The sequence below is a fragment of the Python bivittatus genome, unplaced genomic scaffold (assembly GCF_059951505.1).
Source record: "Python bivittatus isolate LINGU-HERP-01145 unplaced genomic scaffold, Pbiv_v1 ctg000700_np1212, whole genome shotgun sequence".
Taxonomy (NCBI): Eukaryota; Metazoa; Chordata; class Lepidosauria; order Squamata; family Pythonidae; genus Python; species Python bivittatus.
In genome coordinates, this window is record NW_028277098.1 from 57,878,230 (window position 1) to 57,900,307 (window position 22,078).

The 22,078-nt window shown below is 39.0% G+C and overlaps 1 protein-coding gene across 1 annotated transcript in view; it reads right to left on the reverse strand.

Moving 5' to 3' along the window:
- Positions 1–472, reverse strand: part of SPDEF (SAM pointed domain containing ETS transcription factor) — a 29,344-nt gene extending 28,872 nt beyond the window's left edge. Inside the window, exon 1 of the mRNA XM_088128488.1 lies at positions 71–472. The gene's annotated coding sequence lies outside the window, so the exon portion shown is untranslated. The remainder of the gene's footprint in view (positions 1–70) is intronic.
- Between the last annotated feature and the right edge of the window lie 21,606 nt (positions 473–22,078).

Consider the following 22,078-nt stretch of genomic DNA (forward strand, 5'->3'; position numbering starts at 1 on the left):
GCATTGGCATTTTTAGAGTAATGAAGAGGTCTGCTTCTTAAATTGATCAGTTATAAACATTCACACTTACCCTTTAGATGTTCAGAGATGTATCAGTTACCAGCAGCAGCATCAGTCCAATAGTGAGGCAAATGCTCCAGCCAACCTTAAGCACCTTCACTGAGCACAGAGGGGTCAAAGAAGAGAGGTTGGAATAGCCAAGAGTTGATTAAGGTGGTTAAAAGAACAAAAGCTATGCTTTATCCCTGCATCTGAAACCAAGTATTGTATGCAGGGAGTGAAATGCTCAAAGACATATCAAACCTGCAAAGAAAAGATACCCCCATAAACATCTGCCACACACTAAGGAATGCAGGCAGGTAGCCACACTGTTCAGAGAAACTGTGCAATGGAGAATGAATATGAGAAGAAATGCATTCATCTAATCAGCATCTGAAAAAAGTTATGCACCAAAGATAGATCTGTAGCTGAATACAAGGAATGCAGTGTTCAGGAAAAGCCTTCTTTCCCCATTATATCTAATTCCTTCCTTATTTACCTGAACAAACAAGCTTGTGCGTACCTAGTTAGAAGTGTTTAAATATCCCAGCCTACAGTTAACCCTTTAATATGTAATAATATATGTGAGCCAAATAAATTTTCATGCTCTGACAATTGACCTCCTTTCTCTCCCTCCCCCCACTTTCTTTATCTCTTGCATGCTTAAAAGTACAGCTAGATTAATACAACTTTGTGTTCAAGGTTGCCACACAGGGAGAAAAAAGCTAATAATATTCTTATGGACCAGCATGGGAATCCCTTCCCTTTAAATCAAAATTGACAATGTGCAAGAGTTTCCAGTTGTTGAACTCCAACTCCCATCAGCCCTAACTAGAACTCCAATGCTTAGGAAATGATGAGAGATTCCTTCCTACATGATTTGGAGGCTCTTATGCATTCCTCATCCTTGTTGTATTAGGCACCACAAGACAACAACAAACCAGCAGGGTCTAGAAAAGTCATTATTGGAATATTACTGAAATGTGCAGTTATTCATTAATAAATACTTTCTTACTTGCCACTCTGGGTGCCTCCATTTATTTATCAATTTGCTGTTTATAGTAGCCTCAGTAGTAACCATAATATTATTGCATATGAATACACACACCACTGTTTTTCAGCCTCGGGTACTTTAAGACATGTGGACTTCAACTCCCAGAATTCCCTAGCCAGCATGGCTGGCTGAGGAATTCTGGCAGTTGAAGTCCACACGTCTTAAAGTTCCTGAGGTTGAGAAACACTGACACATGCACTCACTCACTCACTCGTGGTGGTTTTCAAAAGAGCAATGGCAGCCACAAGGATAAGCAATGAAAGGAGTAGAAAGAAGAAACCATGAACCAGTCATAGAAAGCAAGCAAGGATGGATTATGTATCATCTGTTGAGTAACAGAGAATTAAATGGCCAGTGGGTACTGATTGGTCAACTCTATGTAAGGAATGTATTTCCCAGTTTTGGGGGATCTCTCCCTCTTGTTGCACTGCATTCTCATTATACAAACTTAAAAGCTTCACATGTATGAGAAACTTGTACGGAGACATGTGAATAGCAGGCAAGGTACTCAGAACTGTTGCTATAATAAACCATGAGTTGTATCAGACAAATTTAGCTGAATTTATGTTCTGTTAAACTCAGTCACAAGTCTGGTTAAGTCATGACATAACTTATAACTAGACAAGTTATATACAACTTACTATATATTTCATATAATTATATAGCTTTACACACACACACATGCACAAACTCAACACTCACAACTGATGAGACCCAAATGCCACCATTTTACTCTAAACTCTTTAAATTTGTTTTATTGGCAGATGAATTAGCACTTTGCAGACTGTCGGGGAAATTGGAAGAACTGTCAAATAACTAGGAAGAATATGTTTTTAGCGATGAAAGAAAAAACAAAGGATTTGTCTAAAACTAAACATTGAACGGTTTGCTTATACAAGCTACGTGCAAGTTGCAAAAGTTTCTATTTCCTAAACAGCATACTGTACTCAGTATTTCCAGTTAAGTAAGCTTACTGTCATGTTTACTTCTTTTAGTGCAGAGAAGGACAATATCTGAAAGATCAAGGGCCACAACTCAACCTCTCAACCTTCTGGAGAACTGCAGGGGCTCTCTTATCACAACATAATATCATTGGAGAAGGATGAATGAATTATAAAGGGCACCGAATTTGGTGGGAGTTGGGATATTTGACACTGGCAGGTTAAGGGTGGGAATAAGTATGCGAGGCTTCTGTAAGACAAACTGCTACCATTCTCAGACTTAACTTACACTGCTCTTGGGAAACAGCCTCAAATTGTGCTGTTGAAATTCAACTATTTTGCCACAAAATTTCAGCAACCAACCTTCAATGCCATATTCATTTGATCACATTTATTCACTAAATCAACAACTGTACAATATCTGTTCATATATCCATTTCTCAGTGTTGCTGAACAGCAGAAATCTGACCTGCATGCCCCTCCTGGTTAAAAGAGGCATTGGACTTTCCAGTTTCTGCTCATTGTCACCTTCTGTGCCCTTTCAATCCAAATTCTGCCAAACACCTTCCTGGGCACGCCTAAAAAAACGAATCCATAACTACATAATAATGTAGTTTTTGCATTTACTCTTATTCTTCCAATCATCAAGCACAGATGCATCTTTTACAGCCATATTAAGCAAGTTGCATAGCAGCATAAGCATTCCACATCCATATCTTTAGTTACACTACACCTGCAGCCTTATTATTTTTCAACTTCCTCATTTATTTGTTGTTGTTGTTGTTGTTTGGATAGTAAGTTGCATAGCATTTGTTTCAATTCCACTGTTCAGGATATCATTATCATTCCTCTACCAATCTCTAAAATATTTTCCAGGTTTCCCTCATTTCTGCTACATAACAAATAATTTCTTCACTTTAATTTGTAATTATATTCATTCTATGGAAAGCTCCTGGTTTAGCATTCCATACCTACTTCCAAAGCATGTGAACTTAAACATTTTTAGGTAGATGAAACTAAAACCTTTTAAACAATTGGATAAATCACTGAAGATCTATTTCTATTTCAAGAAGTTCCACGCCACCATCAACCTCAGCCTACATTATCTACAGAACAAGTCCACTTCCTTGATGTCACCATAAAACTACAGAATGGACACATAAACACCACATTGTACAGGAAACCTACAGATCATCATGCATACCTACATGCTTCCAGCTTCCACCCAGAACATACCACTAAATCTAGGATCTACTGCCAGGCTCTATGTTACAACCGGATTTGTTCTGACCCACTTGACAGAAATGCTCAACTGATGGAAATAAACCAGACATTCAGGAGACCGAATTACCCATCCAGCAAGATCAACAGACAAATCAATAGTGCCAGATCAATTCTCAAGGAGGACCTATTAAAAGACAGATCACAGAAAGAGAACAACAGAACACTGCTGGGTGTCTAGCAACAAAATGACAATGGCTATCACACTTGACAAGTTTAGAAACAAAAGAGCAAAGCTAAATACAAAAAATACATTATTACTGTACTGAACCAGAAATCTGTGATATATCAAAGTTTATGGATGTAGAGTCACAGTCAGCAAAGGCTTGGACATAAAACCAAACAAAAAAGAGCATTAAAGCTTCATGTCTTTAATCCAATTCTTAAACATGACCACAGAGTTGCCTTACAGCTAAAGGTGGACCAAAAGCAGGAAACTAAAGCAAACTTACTCATACAAAGTTTGAAGTGCTTTTTCCAAATCATTTTTGAAGAATGAACAGCTCTTTACTATGCTAAACCACAATCAAGAATCATGGCTTCTTGGTTAAAGAAGAAGTCAGTAAGCAAAGAGAAATGACTGAAGAGACAGTAGTTATCACTCCTCTTTCCTCTATTTCCTCAGTCAGGACAACCTCAAGTTCTTCACCTGGCAGAAGTTCCTCTGAACTTTCTAATGGTGTGCAAATAAGGGAAGACATAACTGATCCTCCTTCCTCCTTCTCTAGATACCCCAGAATAGAGGATTAGAGAGAAAGGATGAGCAGATACTTTCTCCGAAACTTGCTGCTCCATTGTGTAGGGCTACACTGAAGATTCATCACACAAGATTTTTTTTCTCATTTTATTGTTCTTACTTTTGAAATGTAAGCTGCCCAGAGCCCAATGACATGACATGACATGACACAAGGAACAGCCACTTAATTCTGTTGCTCCTCCACCTGCTCTCTCCTGCTGAATCATTTGGCAATGGGGATCAGGCCAACCTAGCCTGCTACTATTTGCCTATAAACTCTAAAAACTCCAAGACTCATGTATCTAAAAATATCATCCTCCCATAAGAACCTTTGTGTTAAGATCCCTGTCAGAAACAGAGAATTGTAGAGTTCAGATCAATCTCAGATGTCACCTAGTCCAACCTCTACTGGGGGGAGGGGGTCAAAAGAATCAAGATGGCCATTGGAATGGTGTGATTGAAGGCCCACTTCTTTTGTATGTGTCAATGTCATGCATGTACAAAAGGATGGGGCTTCAGCCACATGATTGCAATCACCGTCTTTCATTTTCTGACCACTCACTGATGCTGCTGCCCCCTGCTTGAGGAATCAATGGAAGCATTTTAGAGAGATGGCTATGAACTTTCCAGTGAAGAGGAACCCGCCACTTCATGAGACAGCCTATTCCACTCGTTGACAGCTCTACCCATCAGGAAATTCTTCTTAATATCTAACTTGAAGCAACTTCTTCATGAGATGGGCGGTGACTAAATTTGAAATGATAAATAAATAAATAAATAAATAAATAAATAAATAAATAAATAAATAACTTCCCCGTAATACCACCCTCTAACTTTATGAGTTTTTCTCCAGATACCATTCAAAGGCAGAACACTGAGCTAGAAGAATAATTAGCTATACATAAGTTAACCAACCTGACATTTTTAAAATTTTTGTTTCTTCTCTTAACTGGATTCTGAATTATCTCATGATAATGGAATTCAATACACTTTTTACACAAATGATACAGGGCAAATCCAACCAAGTAAGGTCAGATTCCGCCATAGCTCTAAGAAGAAGCTTTCTGAGTTTTCAAGCACAATTGGCAGAGGGGTGTGTGTGTGTGTGTCATTGAAAAGACAGCAAATGATCTCTCTACCTGTCAAGCAGGGTAGATCTCTGGTTCCTGTGGAAAATGCCAGTGTGGCACTAAGTAAAAGCTGCTTGTTTTTCAGAGATAAACTCTGGCAGAATTGCCAGAAATGGCAACTGTTTGTCTTGGAACATTAAAGCACCACTTAGGAGACCAACATTCAGAACAGAAACACTCCTTTGCCATCAATAGTTCAGGTCATGGTTGATCTAAGGGAAAAGGTCCTCACTTCCTTCACGAGTAATCTTTGCAATGAAAACCCACCACATTGATAAGCATACAATCAAAACACTGTTTTGCTACTAAACATAAAGGATGCCTACATGTTAGAGTTTCACCATCACTGGCATAAGCACTATATGTACATTCCCATGTTATCAATAACTTAAAGGAGCCTTTTAAAATTCATCAATGTTATCTTATCCAGCAGAACCATTTTTCTAATTTGCGGGTGGCTTTTTTCTTTCCTCATTTTGAGGAATGCTATTATAATCTTAGTCAGGCTTTTACACACATGGCAGGATGTAAGAGACCAGTGGGCTTCATATGCTAAAGCCAGGAAACTTTTCATTAACTCAGTGTTTGAAAGAAGCAGATTGTTCTTCTAGTTATATTTGCCAGAAAACAACTGTTCTTCATGTGTTACAGTTGGTTTTTCCCCTTATCCTATCTGTACTAGTAACCAACCTATTGATCCTTCATGTAGCCTCACAAATAATAAAACATGATTTGTATCTTCATGAATCGCATCTGCCTGCATACAGATCTAGGGCAATTTGCCTTACCCACACCAATTAAATTAGCCCATTTCCATCTGCCTCCCCCTTCTTTGTTGTTCTTCCCACCAAAAAAAGGGTGAATAATTGCACATGCCTTGGAAATAAAATAGGCCACAGATCAACTCAATATCTAAACCAGACTTCAACATCCTGATGCCCTCCAAACGTGTTGGGTTTCCCATAGTATCCTACTTAGTGTGGACAGTTTTGATGCTTCAGGTTAGGAAAGGCTAATTTAACCTGTAAGAACCATTCCTGGTGATCACTGAATTAGTTTCTGCTTGGCCCTCCTGGGATTATCTGTAGAAAGTGGGTTGAATAGCTGAGTAGTGCACTGGAAATTCATTTATTTGACATTTGTAAGACTAGATCAACATGTTGATATCTATAGAGAAAAAGTCAACCTGTCAGTTTATTGTACAACAAGAAATTGTATAACAAAAACCAACCCAATACAATACTTCAGTCTTCTCAGCCAGGTAAGAATCTAGATGTTATCTTTAATTCTTATTTTTCTCTTTCAGTTGACACTGGTGTGTCAGTTCTCTCAATATTAAAAAAAAAAAAAAACATCCCTTTTTTTAATCTACTGGCTGTCTCATTGAGATGTTAATTGCATCTTGTTTAGATTATTGACCTTTTTGTTTCATTGTTTGTCCACACCTTCAGTGTAAACTTATCTCTGCCAGTTCTTTCACTTTATTTTTATTTTCTTTCTTTGTGTTTAAATAAGGTGTCTATTCACACTATATCAAAGAGAGAGCACAAGAGGCAAGGCTTTTATTCTCTATTTTGCATGGCTAATTCATCACTATAGCAAGCTTACTCCAAAGTTGGCGGGGGGGGGGGGGACATAGAAAGGATTAAAGGAAATTTGGGGAGATAGACCCCTTAGCCCCTCCAGCTACAGGCCTGCACAGTGGTGATTAATGGCAAAGTGAGTCTACTTCTCCATACTTACTATATCTGCAAATTGCAACCAGCACCCTGATCAAGATAATCCATTTGTTACTGAGAAGTAATAGATGAGGCTTAGACTGATATATCAGTTGAGGCCCTCCTGGACTGTAAAGCTCTGGCAACTGTAGCTCACGTCCTGATCACTATCCTAATTAAATTAACATGATGTGATCAGTATGAGGCTGCCTTTGGAAATGACCTGGAAACCAGAGTATAAAGTACAAAATGTAGTGGCCAGGATGCTAGTGGGTATGAACTTCTATTGTAAGATAACATCTATTTGTAAGTTATTTCATTGCTTACTGAAAGGTTTCCAAGTCCAAGTGCTGGTTTTGACCTATAAAGCCCTATGTGGTTTGAATTATCTATCCCAAGTGGAATCTGCCTGGCCCATGTGTGCATGTATGGAAGAAAAGCTTAAGGTATGATTCCTGCATAAGAAAAGGGAACTTGGATCTAAATACAGTCCTTCTCTGTAGTGGCCCCATGCTTTGAAAACCCGACCTTCAGATCTATGCCTTGCATCTATCCTCTTGATATTTTGATAGGCAGTGAATCCAGGATTTGATGGATTATTTTCATGGGTTTTTAAAAATTTACTATGGATAGGCTGCCGTGTAATTATTTATGTCTGTTGCTGAGTTTTGGCTTGAAGTGGTTTTGTATTTTTCATCTGATTAATGTAACCACCCCTACTTCAACTAGGCAGTAAATCAATATTGTAAAATAAGAAATAAATAAAATATTTAAATACAAATGGAATATATCTCACCCATATAAGGCATGCTTCCCCAGTGACCTATATCCTCATTCAGCCTACTGCCCAGGTGCTGACTGTTGATGGGAAACTTCAAGACCACTGCTATTTTTTCTTTTTAGGATTCTTTAAACCTAATTTGCCTGGGCAGCTATTTCAGTACAGGATGCTATCATTAAAAGATTGTCAATGGAGACATATGAGCACTTTATATCAGTGTCATATTATATCTCTATGTGTTTTTTTCTTTTTAGCTCCTTCCTTCTCTCGCAACTTGGCTGTCTTTGAGATTTTCTCTTTGTCCTGTGCCATTTCTCAAGCTTATTAAACCTTATTATGTTTCATTTCTATTCCTTGTTTCCTGTGGCAACTTATCAGTAGGACTGTCTGAAATCTCAACTAAACTGGCTTCTTCTTCCTTTTATTTTTAAAATTATTTTTTAAAATTCATACTTTCTGTCTTGCATCATTGGTTGCTTTAAGTTGTATTTCAAATTTTTATTATTTCATTGTTTTTTTAACCTTCCATTTCCTCATGTGCTCTATTTGCGTAATCCCTCTAATTCTCAGTTAATTGTAATACATGTACATATCCACTAAAGTAGTGGTGCTTAAACTATTTGACCCAATTACCCCTTTTCCTGGTCCAAATAATGTCATTGCCGCCCCCCTCCCCACAAACCTAGACTCCATTGTTTTAAACAACCTTCTCAGCAGTGGCAATCTCCAACTGAATCCTAAACTCACAAACAAGCAATTACAGATTGCTCCTTTACCCCCAGGATAGGTCCAAATTACCCCCCAATTAAAGTTTATGAACTTCTCTTAATTATATCAGTCTCCCTCTGCATATGATCTTCTGAGGAAGGTCCTGTTCTCTCTCTCTCATAGCTTTCAGCTTGGTGTTGATACGGAGGCAACCTTTCACCACAGTGAGGGGTGTCCGCAGGGTATGGTTAAAAAAAAGTCAAGACAGTGGCCACAGTGTATGATCAAAGTTCTGCCTGTTTTTTGTGTGTGTCACACATGCAACACTTATAAAAAATAGGCAGAGCTTTGATCACATCATCATGGCCACCATCTTGATATTTTTTACCACACCCTGGAGACAACTCTGGCCAAAGGGAACTATGGGATGATTCTGCCCCACTCCCCCACCCCATCTAATGTGTTTCCAGTGCCTCTTAAGAATCTTTTTAAGTTGTCCATCTTCTCCGATAGTTTTATTTTAATAGAAAGTTTCTCCGATAGTTTTATTTTAATAGACTGTTTTTAACTTGTTATACTATGTTTTTATCATGTTTGAACCTTGTTTTTATTTTCTTTTATTCCGGAATTGTTTTATGGTTATTGTAAGGTATTTTAAAGCTTTATAGGATAGAAATACCTTTAATAAAGAAAAACAGATAACATAATAAATACATTTGAATGCACATCAGAATGAGGGCAACTTATAACATGTTATTCTAAAGAGTAGGACTTGACCCTCTGAAATTATATGGAAAATATTAGAAAGAACATCTAGACAATATGGCTTTTTTGATAGTGGCACAGACTGCCTTTGAAGATGGCATGCTCATTATTTTTAAAGCAGAGGCTAAATGGCCCCTTGCAAGGGATATCATAGTTCTGGATATCTGGCATCACCAGGGGGCTGAACTAAATTCTTTTTGCAGTCCCCTCTAGCTCTACAATTCTGTTGAGCTAGAAAGTCCAGTGCTCTAACTCACTGTGGGAACTTCATATGTTTCTTTCTTTCCCTTCTCAAATTAAATAAAAGCAAAGATACAGAGACTGTTCTTATACTGTTCCTCTCTTTTCAGGCCCAGGGCTTCCATCTTAAGCTCAAGATATATTTTATGTCCTCTTAACATTATGTCCTCAAGATATATTTTATGTCCTCTTAATGTGGAAATATGTTTACATCTCATAGCTCTCAGCCCTTAAAGCTCAACCCCCCTATATGAAATAAATATACTAAATCTGGTGCCTTCCAGTTGTGTTGAACAAATCCCTTCTGACCAGCCTTGGCGATGCTGACTAGGATTATGGGAGTTGGTATCCAATCCATCTAGAGAACACCAGGTAGAGGAAAGCTGCAAAACCAATGTTTTTCTACCAAAGGAGATGGAAAGATAATTACGCATGCACTTTTCATGCCACAAAATGTTAAGTTGCAAAGGTCTGGCCATGGTTATCACAAAGAAGTGATCCAAACCAGCCGTATACATGAGGTTTAGCTATACAGTCCCTAGTATTCTTAACTGGAGCCAATAGGTAGAAGGTTAGAAGCAGTGCTCTGTGCATAAATATCAGCTCCTCCACTTCTACCCTGTCTAAGCAAAGATAACTTTATCACAGTTTATTAATGGAATACAGGTGTGCCTTTAAATGTGGAAATTTAAGATATGGTATGATGGAAGAACTCTACTACACAAAATAAACACTGTCTTCTAGACTGCCTTTATTAATGGCTGCATTAACCAGCATAACCCAATCTGGAAATCCAGCAGGATTGTTTTCTAGTGCTATTTACTTTGGCAATAGTGAAAGTGTTGTCTTTTTATTAAATGCATTAATATATTTGATTAAATATATGAAAATTGCTAATGCATTCTGTCAGTTCTGTATTTGCAAGATTTGGGGTGAGCAAATATCCAGGATCTTCAAACTTTTCTTACATAAGCCTCTTTCTTACTGAATATCCTGCATACCGTCACTCAGTTCTTGTATTGGAGCTTTAAAATAGTATCCTTAATTATTTGTCAAAAGTTTTCCTTACCCAATAAAGACAACAAACAGGATGATAGGAAGCTTCTTTCTGGTGTATCTACCCCAGTAGCACCAACCCTAACCGGCCACAGTGGCTCTCTGAGAGTTTAAGCAGGAATTTGGCCAAATTTTTCTTGAAGATGCGGTGATTGAACTGGAAGTTTCTGTGTACCAAACTAGGCTGTATGACTGAGTAAACCATACATAGGAAAGTACAGAATGAGAAGTTTTAAAAAATAAACAGGATAATAAAATAACAAATGCATCAATTAAAAAAAAAAGACTATTGGCTCTACTTTATGACATTGACTGAGTCTCTTGGAAAGAAGTTATGACTTGTATCCTGCTATAAGCAAGGATGGAAGCAGACTATTCCCCAATTCTTGTTCATTAAACAAAGCTGCCTCATCCCCAGGTTGCACTTATGAACTTGGATGAAACGTTCCAGTGGAATAGCACCGACATAGCCATCTTATGAAAGCCCAGACCAAGAACTTTCCCAGTTGTCCCATCTCTCCAATAAAACATCGCTCCTACAAATACTCAGAATATAAAGAAAGTACCCAAAGCAAATGCTTCTTATAATAAGGCTCCAGAGCCAGGCTACATTTCCAAGGTTTAAAAATATTCAGTTCCACCACAGTTTAATTAATCCTATTGTTAATCCAGGGGGATGCGGTGGCGCAGCGGCTTAATGACGCTGAAAGTTGCTGGCCAGAAATGGTCGATGCTTCAGCGGTTAAAGGTTAAAGTTTAAAAAGTTAAAGTTAAAGGTTAAAGCCTTCACGTTAACAGGGTGAGCTCCTGTTTCCTCCCCAGTTCCTGTCAACCCAACAGGTCGAAAACTCACGTGAGTAGATAAATGGGTACTCTCACTCCGGTGGGAGGAAAAACGCTGGCGGCGCCTTGCAAAAAGGACTTGGGAGCAGTTGCCAGTAAGCGCGAAAAACCACGCACGCCCAAAAAGGGCGCGAAGCAACGGAAACCCGCCTCCTGCGCTCGCCAGCTGGGCTCTGCTCTAGGAAGGAGGCTCTGGCAAACCACTTCCGAAAAACAATTGCCTTGAAAACTGCAAGGACTCGTCCAAGCAGTCACTGAAGGGTCAGCAATGACTGAGCGCAGACAAAAAAAAAAAAAAAAATGTTAATCCTGGCTGTTTATGTATTTTTGCGTGTGAAGGAGAACTGTAGCAAAAGGATTTAGCATGCTAATACAGTGGTGCCTCGGGATACGAACACCTCTGCTTTCGAATTTTTCGGGTTACGACCAGCTCCGGCCCCAAAATTTACCTCGGTTTGCGAACTCCGCCTCGGGGTACGAACCGGATCGGCGGCCATTTTCCACCATGACACGTGGTCCGTGGCCATTTTCCGCCCGTGCCACGTGGTCCATGGCTGTTTTTCCGGCCCTGCCGCGTGGTCCGCGGCCGTTTTTGCGCTGCGCCGGGCTGTTTTCGCGCCGCGCAGCGCCAGGCCGTTTTTGCACCGGGCCGTTTTCGCGCCGCGCTGGGCCGTTTTCGCGCCGCGCCGCGCCAGGCCGTTTTCGCACCGGGCCGTTTTCGCGCTGCGCCGGGCCGTTTTCGCGCCGCGCCGCGCTGCGCCGCACCTGGCCGTTTTCCCGCCCGACGCGTGGTCCGTGGACGCCAGAACGGATTAACGGTAATTACATTGAACCTTATGGGAAATTGCCTCGGGTTGCGACCAACTCGGGATACGCCCAGAGTCACGGAACGGATTAAGTTCGTATCCCGAGGTACCACTGTATAATATAATATAATAAATACCAAGTCACCACTCTCCAAGATCCCATATCTCTGTCCAGTGCCCACCTGATGCCTTTAGAGCAAGGATGAGAATTTCTACTGGTTAAGGGCCATAACTATTTCTTATCACTGAGCTTTAGGGCCAGAGTGGGTAGGGCCTTGACTCAAAATGAGTGGGTTTGAGGATATCTAGAATTTTAAAACAAAAACTTAAAATCCACATATACACACAATCCCAAAGGGAGCATTATGTATTGAAACAATCATTAAAATAATCATTTTGGATTTAAATGATAGTTTGCCACTGGAAACTATACCGGCAACTTGTGGAAGAACCTATAAACCCCAGGCAAGCATCCCAGAGCTTCCTGAAACCCACAGGATGTCCTGCCTTAAAGAACGAGCAGTCACTTTCATTACAGCTTGGCTGAGAGGTCAAAAAGAGAAGCACAGAATGAGAAAATGTTCATTAGATCTTCCAGGTCAAAATGCATTAGGAAGAGCTGGTGGTGGTGGTGGTTTGTATCCAAGAAAATCTGTTTATGTAACATGGTTTTCCTGTCATCCGGGTGCATCTAAAAATTAATGCAGGATCATGTCAGCAGAAGACAAAAAAGGAAATAATTTGTCTGAAGCAATCACCCTGAGATTCAGCTAATCTCATTTTCAACCATGAGAATAATAATAGTTTAACCTATATTAAAACCATTGAGGACCATTCAATAATATTAAGTAAACTGTGCACATATCACCTTTGAATCTTTTCAAAAAGAGGTGGAATTTCCTGGTATTAGATTGCATCTCTGTGACTCATAGCATATGACACTGCTTGGCATTTATTTATATATAATATTTCTTACAGGAAATATCTGAAATGTATTTAATTTAAAATTGGTCATCCACATTCTGCTTACGTACTTGGAGTGGCTGAAATTTCACAACACTTCCCCTTATACACCAAGACTCAAGAGTGCAGTTTATAGACATATATTTTACAGGGACAGAATCTCTATAATCTCATGCTCAACTTTGAAAAAAAGGAAACAAAAAAAATTTAAATTCAAAGAATGCAGATCCATTTATCTCAGCACTAGTTATGACTGGCAGAAGGCAGATTGGCATTTTGCAAACATCAAAAGAGCATTCTCCTACCCCATGTAATGTAGAAAGCCAAAAGTAGTACGTTATAAGTAATTTCAACAGTGGTGAGAGGCCATCATTTCCCAGCTGTATCTGAAAGCAATCGTTTTGTTTAGGGGACATGTGGGACAGACTTCACAATAAGTCTGGATAATAAAATGGAACTAGTAAAAAGGTCACTGGAGGCAAACTGTTTGCCTCCAGTGACCTTGCACTAGTTCAATCTCCAGCATGTTCCACCTGAGCATTCTAACTTTCACTGTTACTCTGAGGAGTCAGTATGTCTGAGGCTGGTTTCACAATACCGGGAACTGGATATGTACTCTGGGATACAGAGCATGTGTTTGCCATGCATGGAGCAATTTCCATCACTTCATAAACCCCCTGTACATATGGAGGTTTGGACTGCACCTATTATATGAAGCACTTTCAATTTCCATGAGAATTACTTCCACGTAAATAATCAACACTAGTTCATTTATCTACTTCATGAGAAGAACCATTTATTTTCTAGGACTTCCCAATAAATCCTGACAGATAAATACTGTATATACATAATGTTATGTAAATAAATGTATATTCCAGACAAGGCTTAAAGAAGGAGTGGTGGCCATTAGTCATTCAGTAAACCTAGACAGCTTGGCACCCAATGCACGGGCATGATTGGCAACTTTCTCTGTTAAGAGGTCTTAAGAAGATTCTGCTAGAGATGGTGGTCTTTCTAAATGCCATTTAGAAGAAATGCACTGATCTGCAGGAGAAAATAAACCATTAGAGAGATAGACAAGGCCTTATAAGCAGAGTTTCATAAATTCAGTACTTTATGACTGGCAGAGATTAGTGCCTATATGTTTAACTTCCATACTGCTGCAATTTGTACCTGCCACATAGCCTAATTTTTATTTCCTGTAGAGGTTTTCGATAAACTACTGAGCAATAGTCTCTTAATCAAAGTTTGCAGAGCTATTGCAACAATCTAGACACAAAGTCTGATTATGTTTCCAAATTGGCATGGTTAACAGGAAATTCAAGTCCTGAGCATGCTCTGAGCACATATTCACTTGACTCAGAAATATTCAGGCTTCCATAGCATTCAGTGGAACAGCCTTTTTCATAAGAACAATCATAGTATCAACACAGCCAAAAATTAAAGTAAGGAATAGTTGATCTGGCTGCCATTTGATTGTGTTGAGCCAAGCTAACATCCTAGGCCCTAATGTCTAACTATAGCTAAACATAATTTGCATTATCCCCCATTGGTTATTAATGGAAGACAGAAAGAGACAAAAAGGCTCAGTAACAGCATACACTTTACAGTAGGATCTGCACTGATGAGAGTCATTTAACAACAGAAATGTTGCTACTCCAGGCAGGACTTCTTTGAGAAATAGTCCTTCAGAATAGGACTTCAAATTGCTTAGAAAAGCAAGAGAAGAGAGGCCTAAGTTGTTTTGCTTTATGTGTACAGTAACTGAGAAGTCTATTTTTGAACATACATAGACAAAATTTTGATTTTCCAAATACTGTTTCATAAAGCAAGGACCATACTAAAATTATTCTTGAAATTTATAATTGATTAATTTTACTGCCTTGGATGAAAAGTATAAATCAATCTAATAATTTCAAGGGGACGCGGTGGCGCAGCAGCTTAATGACGCTGAAAGTTGCCGGCCAGAAATGGTCGACGCTTCAGCGGTTCGAGTCCAGCCTTCACGTTAACAGGGTGAGCTCCTGTTTCCTCCCCAGTTCCTGTCAACCCAACAGTTCGAAAACTCACGTGAGTAGATAAATGGGTACTCTCACTCCAGTGGGAGGAAAAATGCTGGTGGCGCCTTGCAAAAGGAGTCGGGAGCAGTTGCCGGTAAGCGCGAAACCGCGCTCGCCCGAAAAGGGCGCGAAGCAACGGAAACCCCGCCTCCTGCGCTCGCCAGCTGGGCTCTGCTCTTGGAAGGAGGCACTGGCAAACCACTTCCGAAACACCTTGCCTTGAAAACTGCAAGGACTCGTCCAAGCAGTCACTGCAGAGTCGGTAACGACTGAGCGCAGATTAAAAATAATAATAATAATAATTTCAAATACAGAACTGGATTTTGAATGGTGCCCCTCCTTGTACCTATGCAACTTGTCTCACTGGCTCCCAAAAGGCCCTGGCTCCTGTTGATTACTGTATGCTTTCATTTTAATGTCCATTTTATGTTCATTCATTCCAATATGTACTGTATAGGCTATCTAGAGCAGAGTTTCTCAACCTCAGCAAAGGATTTATAGACTTCAACTTCCAGAATTCCCCAGCCAGCATGAATTCTGAGAGTTGAAATGCACACATCTTAAAGTTGCTGAGGCTGAGAAACACTGATTTAGACCATTTAGACCTTAACTTGGAGATAACCAATATTGGCAGTATATAAAGTATTATTGATCCTTTGGTATATAGGTCCAGTATCAGTGTTGCTACCATAGAAAAAGACACATCTCGTTCAACAGAGACTGAACCAGGTTTGGCTCAAGTCTCTGTATTCATCATCTTTATTACTGCTGATAAACAACTATTTAATATGTAAGCTTCATGTCTGAGCCAAGATAAGTATCCTTCTTAAATGCTTATTTGAAAGCTTCCAACATTTCTAAGAACTGGTTAAAAATTATTTCCTTCATAAACATTTTAATGACTAATTCATTTGAGACTAGAAGTTGGGTACATGGGGTATTCAGTTTCCCCAGTAGAGCTGCTAATAAAAATATATAAATTTTGAAATCAGGTAATTGAGTAGAAATATTTTCTTTCACAAATCACGTTAAAGCAAAGTGAAAAAGAAAAGTGAAAGGAAATACATTTACATACAAATTATCATTTTTCTATCTGAGGCATTATCAAAAGCTTCATACTGATTAAGCATACAATTCAGTGTTATGTATTTATTTGTTTTATATATAAATGTATTGCACTGTATTCTCTGGATCTTATTTTCAAGTAAACATGTATAGAACTGTAACCTTTGCAATGCAAAAAGGGTAGCAAATTTAGTAAGAACAATTTGTCAATACAAATTGGGTGAAGTCATTACAATGTCTAATTTGCCTCATTTCATTATACAAGCTTGAAATTCCACCAATTCCACCTGGCTTTATAATGGATAAAGATAAATAATGATCCACATGGAATTTTACCAGATTGAAGAAAAGGCAAATTCTAATAAATGCTTTCCTCATCTTGGTTTCCTGGATTAAATAGTAAAACCAAGATTAGACGCTTCTCAAATTTATTATCACTTAGTCTTCCATCTCCCATATGCTCTCATAAAATATGTTTATAGCAGTTTGTACATGTGCCAGAAGTTGTGACAGGTGGCAGCTTAGTACAATATACTGCTCTGCTATATTGTTATGGGTTCGCCTTTATTAATGATGTATGCAAATAAGTAACCACAGCAAATAACTTTCCAACAAACGTCATTTTCATATATCTAGCTCCAATGTGTACTCTCACTAAGTTCAAATATTGCTCCCTCCCTTTTCCTACCAAACTAAAGCTAAAGAGCCATGTGAAATGATATTAAAGCCCTTACATATGTCCCCTAAAAGGTGAGTGATTCTGTTAACAGTAATACAGACAGTTCTCTACTTTCAAACTTTCGAGTTACAAACTTTCGCCAGTATGAACAAACCTGTCTGCAACTCCAACCTAGAAGCATCTGGAAGGTGGGAAAGGGTTAGTTTATGGCATGCCGCATAAATATGCTTGGCAGTACTGTCGCACATTGGGAGGCTGAGCATTTTATACTTGGTTGGACTTACAAACAAAATGGACCTACAAACAGCCTCTTGGAATGTACCCTTTTTGTAAGTAGAGGACTGTCTGTAGTGAAACTAGATAGAGTCAGTCACAAGTTAGCTTGCTCATCATGAAGTATTCTGTTTACAAGACCAGATGTTCCTCAGCAATACAGAGATTTCATCTACATTTTTAATTCTCCATGTTTTGGCTAACATTTGATCTTCAGAAAAATAACTAAATTGAGATGGAATAATTCCCATCCTTCCTAAAGTCAGGACAATTTTTAATATGATACTTCTCTACTCATCTTCTGAAAATGTTCAAATCATTTCACAGTTTTTTAACTACTTGAATCTCTACAAATGAAGTTGGACATAGAAACTTCTATTAAGCTACAAATCTGATTTTTAAGAACTGGTTAAGCTAACTGTTGCATGTATCATGATGTTTTCTTCACCATAGGAGTAGTGAAGAGTGGAACATACCATCAAGATTTGGAGTTTACCATCTGAGATCAATTGTTATAACAGCAGTTCATATTTTGGACTTGTTTCTTATTACTGAGTGGAGGGAAGGAGTCAGAATTTGCAGAGAGTATTTATTCCATTGTCATGATCACTTTCTCATCAATTAGTATTTGCTGACCCTCCACACAGAAACAAAGAACATTTAGAATGGTCTGCTGCCGGAGATTTCAGAGGCATTCCTGAATGCCTGGGGTATTGCATTTAAGACGGCAACATAATTATTCTTAGGCATTCTCTTTGGTTTTATGGATCCCAGAATGCTCATTGGCTTTAGGACCTTTTTCAGGTGCTCAAACAAGCCATTAAAAGGCTTGAGCACAAGTGACACAAGCCTAATGGCAAATGCAAATGAGTACATGTGAAAACATAGTGTTGTGTCTACTATATGGCAATAAGGGAGGTCAAAAAAAGTCTGCCTTGCTTTCTCTTTGCATCTTCAAGGTGCTGTCTAGCAGAGTGATTCCAAGTGGTAAAGGGGCTTCTCAGCAGTGGTTCAGGTATTACAATCACCTGTTACAAAGAATTTGCTAACCACTTCAAAAGTAATTCACATCGGTGTGGAATTTGACACATCATAACCATAGTAATACCTGGGAAAGTTCTGGAGCACCACATGATCATATTTTTAAGGATTTGTTTCAGCTTCTCAAGCCTAATGGAATGGAAACAAGATGCTTATACCTACCTAGCCCACCACATGTAGGACTGACCATTGCCAATCTTGATTATTAAGGTCATGGAATACGGGTTTGATAGGGTAGGTGCAGGAAATGGTAACTTTCTCTCTTCATCAGGAGTGGTCACCCATTCTTGGAAAAAACAATAATATGGTCTCTTCTTTTGAAGGCCTAACTGTTCCAGAGAAATTTTTCAGTGAGCTAACAAACTGCAGTCAGGGCCAAACTGTTATTCAGAATTGCTGTAAAGAAGTTTGTCTGAAATGGATTGGCTTCATAAATATGTTTCCACAAACCTGGAGATCTTCATTCTCTTCTGTAATCTGCAGCATAGATGCTATTCCTGCCACAGAGATCTGAAACTCAAGGTAACAAGAGGTCTCATCAGATTACCCAAAAGCAGTTCCTACTTGAATTCTCCTTCATCTAATCTTTCAGCAACCAGACCACCTGGCCTCTTGCTTTGATTCTCTCTATGGTGATGCTGAAGCTGCAGTACATGTAATTCAGACAGATAACCCCCCAGTTGACAATCAAAGGGACAAACAACTTCCATGGCCTCAAGTTAAAGGGAAAATTATTGAGAAGGGGAGGGCAAAAGGGGAAGGGAAGTAAGTTACCTTCCCACATGCTCTACTACCATCTCACATGTTTTCCACAGCAGTAGTAGTAATGGGGATCTAATAACAATCACCACAGGAATTTTTTTCTCACAGACACAGTAGTTGTCAGTAGAAAGCAAAAATATGCTCCAAGAGATTAAAAAAGAGAATGGGGAATTGTGTTTCCTTTCTCATTCTAACATGCAGAACAGGTGTTGTTGAATAGATCATCCAGACATTAATTTTATTTCAGAAAAGGCATATGTAAAGGACTTATAGATGAATGCTGGGGTGGGGGCAGAGGTGGGGAGATTTACATTCAAAGGCTCTGACAGCACCACATAAGCCACCTTGTAAGTAATTAGGCTTCCTGGAGCACACTCCCTTCTGTATAAATCCAAGCTTCAAGTAAACACACAATAGGACTTGTATTTTTTATGGAAACCAAAAAACAACTTGCAACTTGCAGAGGAAAGAAGATGCATTCTAAGAAAATTCCCCTGAGAAAGCATTATGGTCATGCAGCAGCAGAAGTCTGAAACTGTTACCCTGGAACAGACATCCTAAAAAATCTCATGTAAATGAGATAAAGTAATATTTTTCCCTTTCTTCCTGTATATTATGCTAATGTTCTTTTCTTCTGATAATGTGAAACACGCATGAGGCATTCAACTAGAATACATCATGGCAGATTTTCATTCCTCGGGCACTTCTTTTCCAGCTCCTAACTGGCATCTGTCATATGCAATGCAGCTTGCTCCTGTTCACCACACCACTTCAGGTGTAGGCCATTCTCCTCCAGTTGTTCCCAAGCTGCCACACCCAGCCAAGTGAACCTTGCAGTGACAGGTGCTGAAGGAAGGCATGTTGTCTTTTCACACAGCTGCTAATGTAGTATTTCACTGTGGCAGTGTCTGAGTGACTGCAACTTTAGTTCCCACAGAACCTGTCTTGGAGAAATGCAAATTCCAGTCACCATGCAAATTCATTTGTCCCAGGACTGGATTTCTGGGGGGTGGTGGTGGTGGTGGTGTATAAGGGTGAGTGCTGAGCAGGGAGTGAGGGGGGGATCTTTAGATCAGACTTTATTGCACAGTTTCAATCACAAAGATACAACCTATGTATGTGCAGATGTCATTCTTCCGTTCATAGCTCTCCTGTGTTTCCATTTGTTCTTCTTTATTTTTATTTTCAAGGAAAGAAAAATCTTTTTTTTTTTTCTGTAGAAAGGTGGGAACGAAAGTTGGAGTAGCTGCAAAATGTCTGGTCTGGAAATACTGAGGGGAGACAAGACAAGGGGAGAAAGAATGGAGGATGGGTACAAAATCACAGATAATTTTTTTCATAGATTCCATTGACCAAAGGTTCATACTTAGTTACAATTATATTGAGATTATAATGGCTTCAGGTACTAAAAAGTTTGTGTGTGTGTGTGTGTGTCTTTGAATCACTGTTAACTCCTGGCAACTACCTGGACAAGCCCCTGCAGTTTTATTGGCAAGATTTCAGAAGTGGTTTGCCACTGGCTTCTTCCTTGGACTAAGAGAGAGTGCCTGGCCCAAGATCACGCAGCTGGCTTCGTGCCTAAGGCAGAACTAGAACTCCCAGTATCCTGGTTTCTAGCCTGGGGTCTTAACCACTACCCGCAACCTGGCTCCTTTTTCCTCTACAGTAATGTAAATTGTCTCTAAATCCTTAATATAAAATATGCCTGACATACCATTTTGTGGAGAATGCTAATCAAATGTAGTATAGAGAGATGAAACTCAATTGTTTGACCCAGGATTTTTAAACTAACACACATGGAAATCCTCCAGAATGATATAGGGGACTGCTGCAAAATCAAAATAATTTTCTGATTTATTAGACTTGATGCTCTCTAGCCATGGATTTTCCCCCTGCCAAAGAGAAAGGTATTTCCTAGAAAAGCATTGTATCAATAAGTGAAATGAAAGACAAGTGAATAATTTGTTGTAACACTCAGTGGTCAGGATTTTAAACTATGAATGCTCTTCTGTCCTAAAGTTAGCATGCTGAATCAGGTACAGCAAGGAATTAAGTGTTCTTCGAAAGGTTGAAACACTTAATGCTATAGTAAAAGTCTTACTTGGGGCAGTCAGACATGTGCTTTTTCTGCTAAATACTGCCTTTTTACAAATGAACAGCTCCAGTTATCCTTAGGCACACAAATGCCTGGACAACATAATGTGCGAAGTAAGGATAGTAGCCTTGAGGGTTAATTAGAAAATTAGAGAATTACATCCCTTAGAGAATAATGAATGTACATCATCTTTCCATGGAAGAGATTTTAAAACTGGAAGAATTATCTTCTCACAACTGCAAGTTTGCTGGGGTGGGGGAATTTTATACACCCTTCAAAAATTAGTCAAATTAGTATTTATTGTCTTCATATCTAATGTGTCAGCTAAAAATCATATCCAAGTTTCCTAATAATAAAAAAAAAACTATATATTTTTTTCTCTTCTGTTCCTTACCTCATAAGCCAATATCTATGTTCCAGTTAAAAGATGGGGACACACCTGAATAACTGGAGAACAGGGACTGAAATCTATCTGATACCTAATCAATAGTGAGCCAACAATATTTTGCTCAGCATTTTTATCTCTTCCCCCCCCCCCACTTCTATTATCCTCAGCATCCAGTCTGCTGAAGAGCATTAAATAACTCAAAAACTTGCTCACAGATTTATGACACTTAGGTTAGTCCTTATTTAAAAAAAAATACAATAATGAGGTCTTTGGACTGATTCATGTTATGTTACCATATGAGCACTTACTGTAGCTGGATGGCAGCACCTGAGCAACATCTGACAAAGCTAAGCTGGGTGAGATCTGATTAATAATGTATGGGTGACTATCAGGGCTACAGGCTGGACTGGGCAGTCAAAAAACTCTCCTGGAAGGTAGCAATGGCAAATCACTTCCATATTATCACCAAGAAAACAACATGATATGGCTTGACCTGACTTTACTTTTACTTTATTCATATGACTGCATGCCAGAGAATGGTTGCTGCAATCATTTGCTTACAGCAAACAAAAATCAGAAGCTCCTTGTTACTCAGTCCATAAATGGCATCAGTTATTCATTAAATCAAATGAAAACAACAACAGTGTGGAGTTA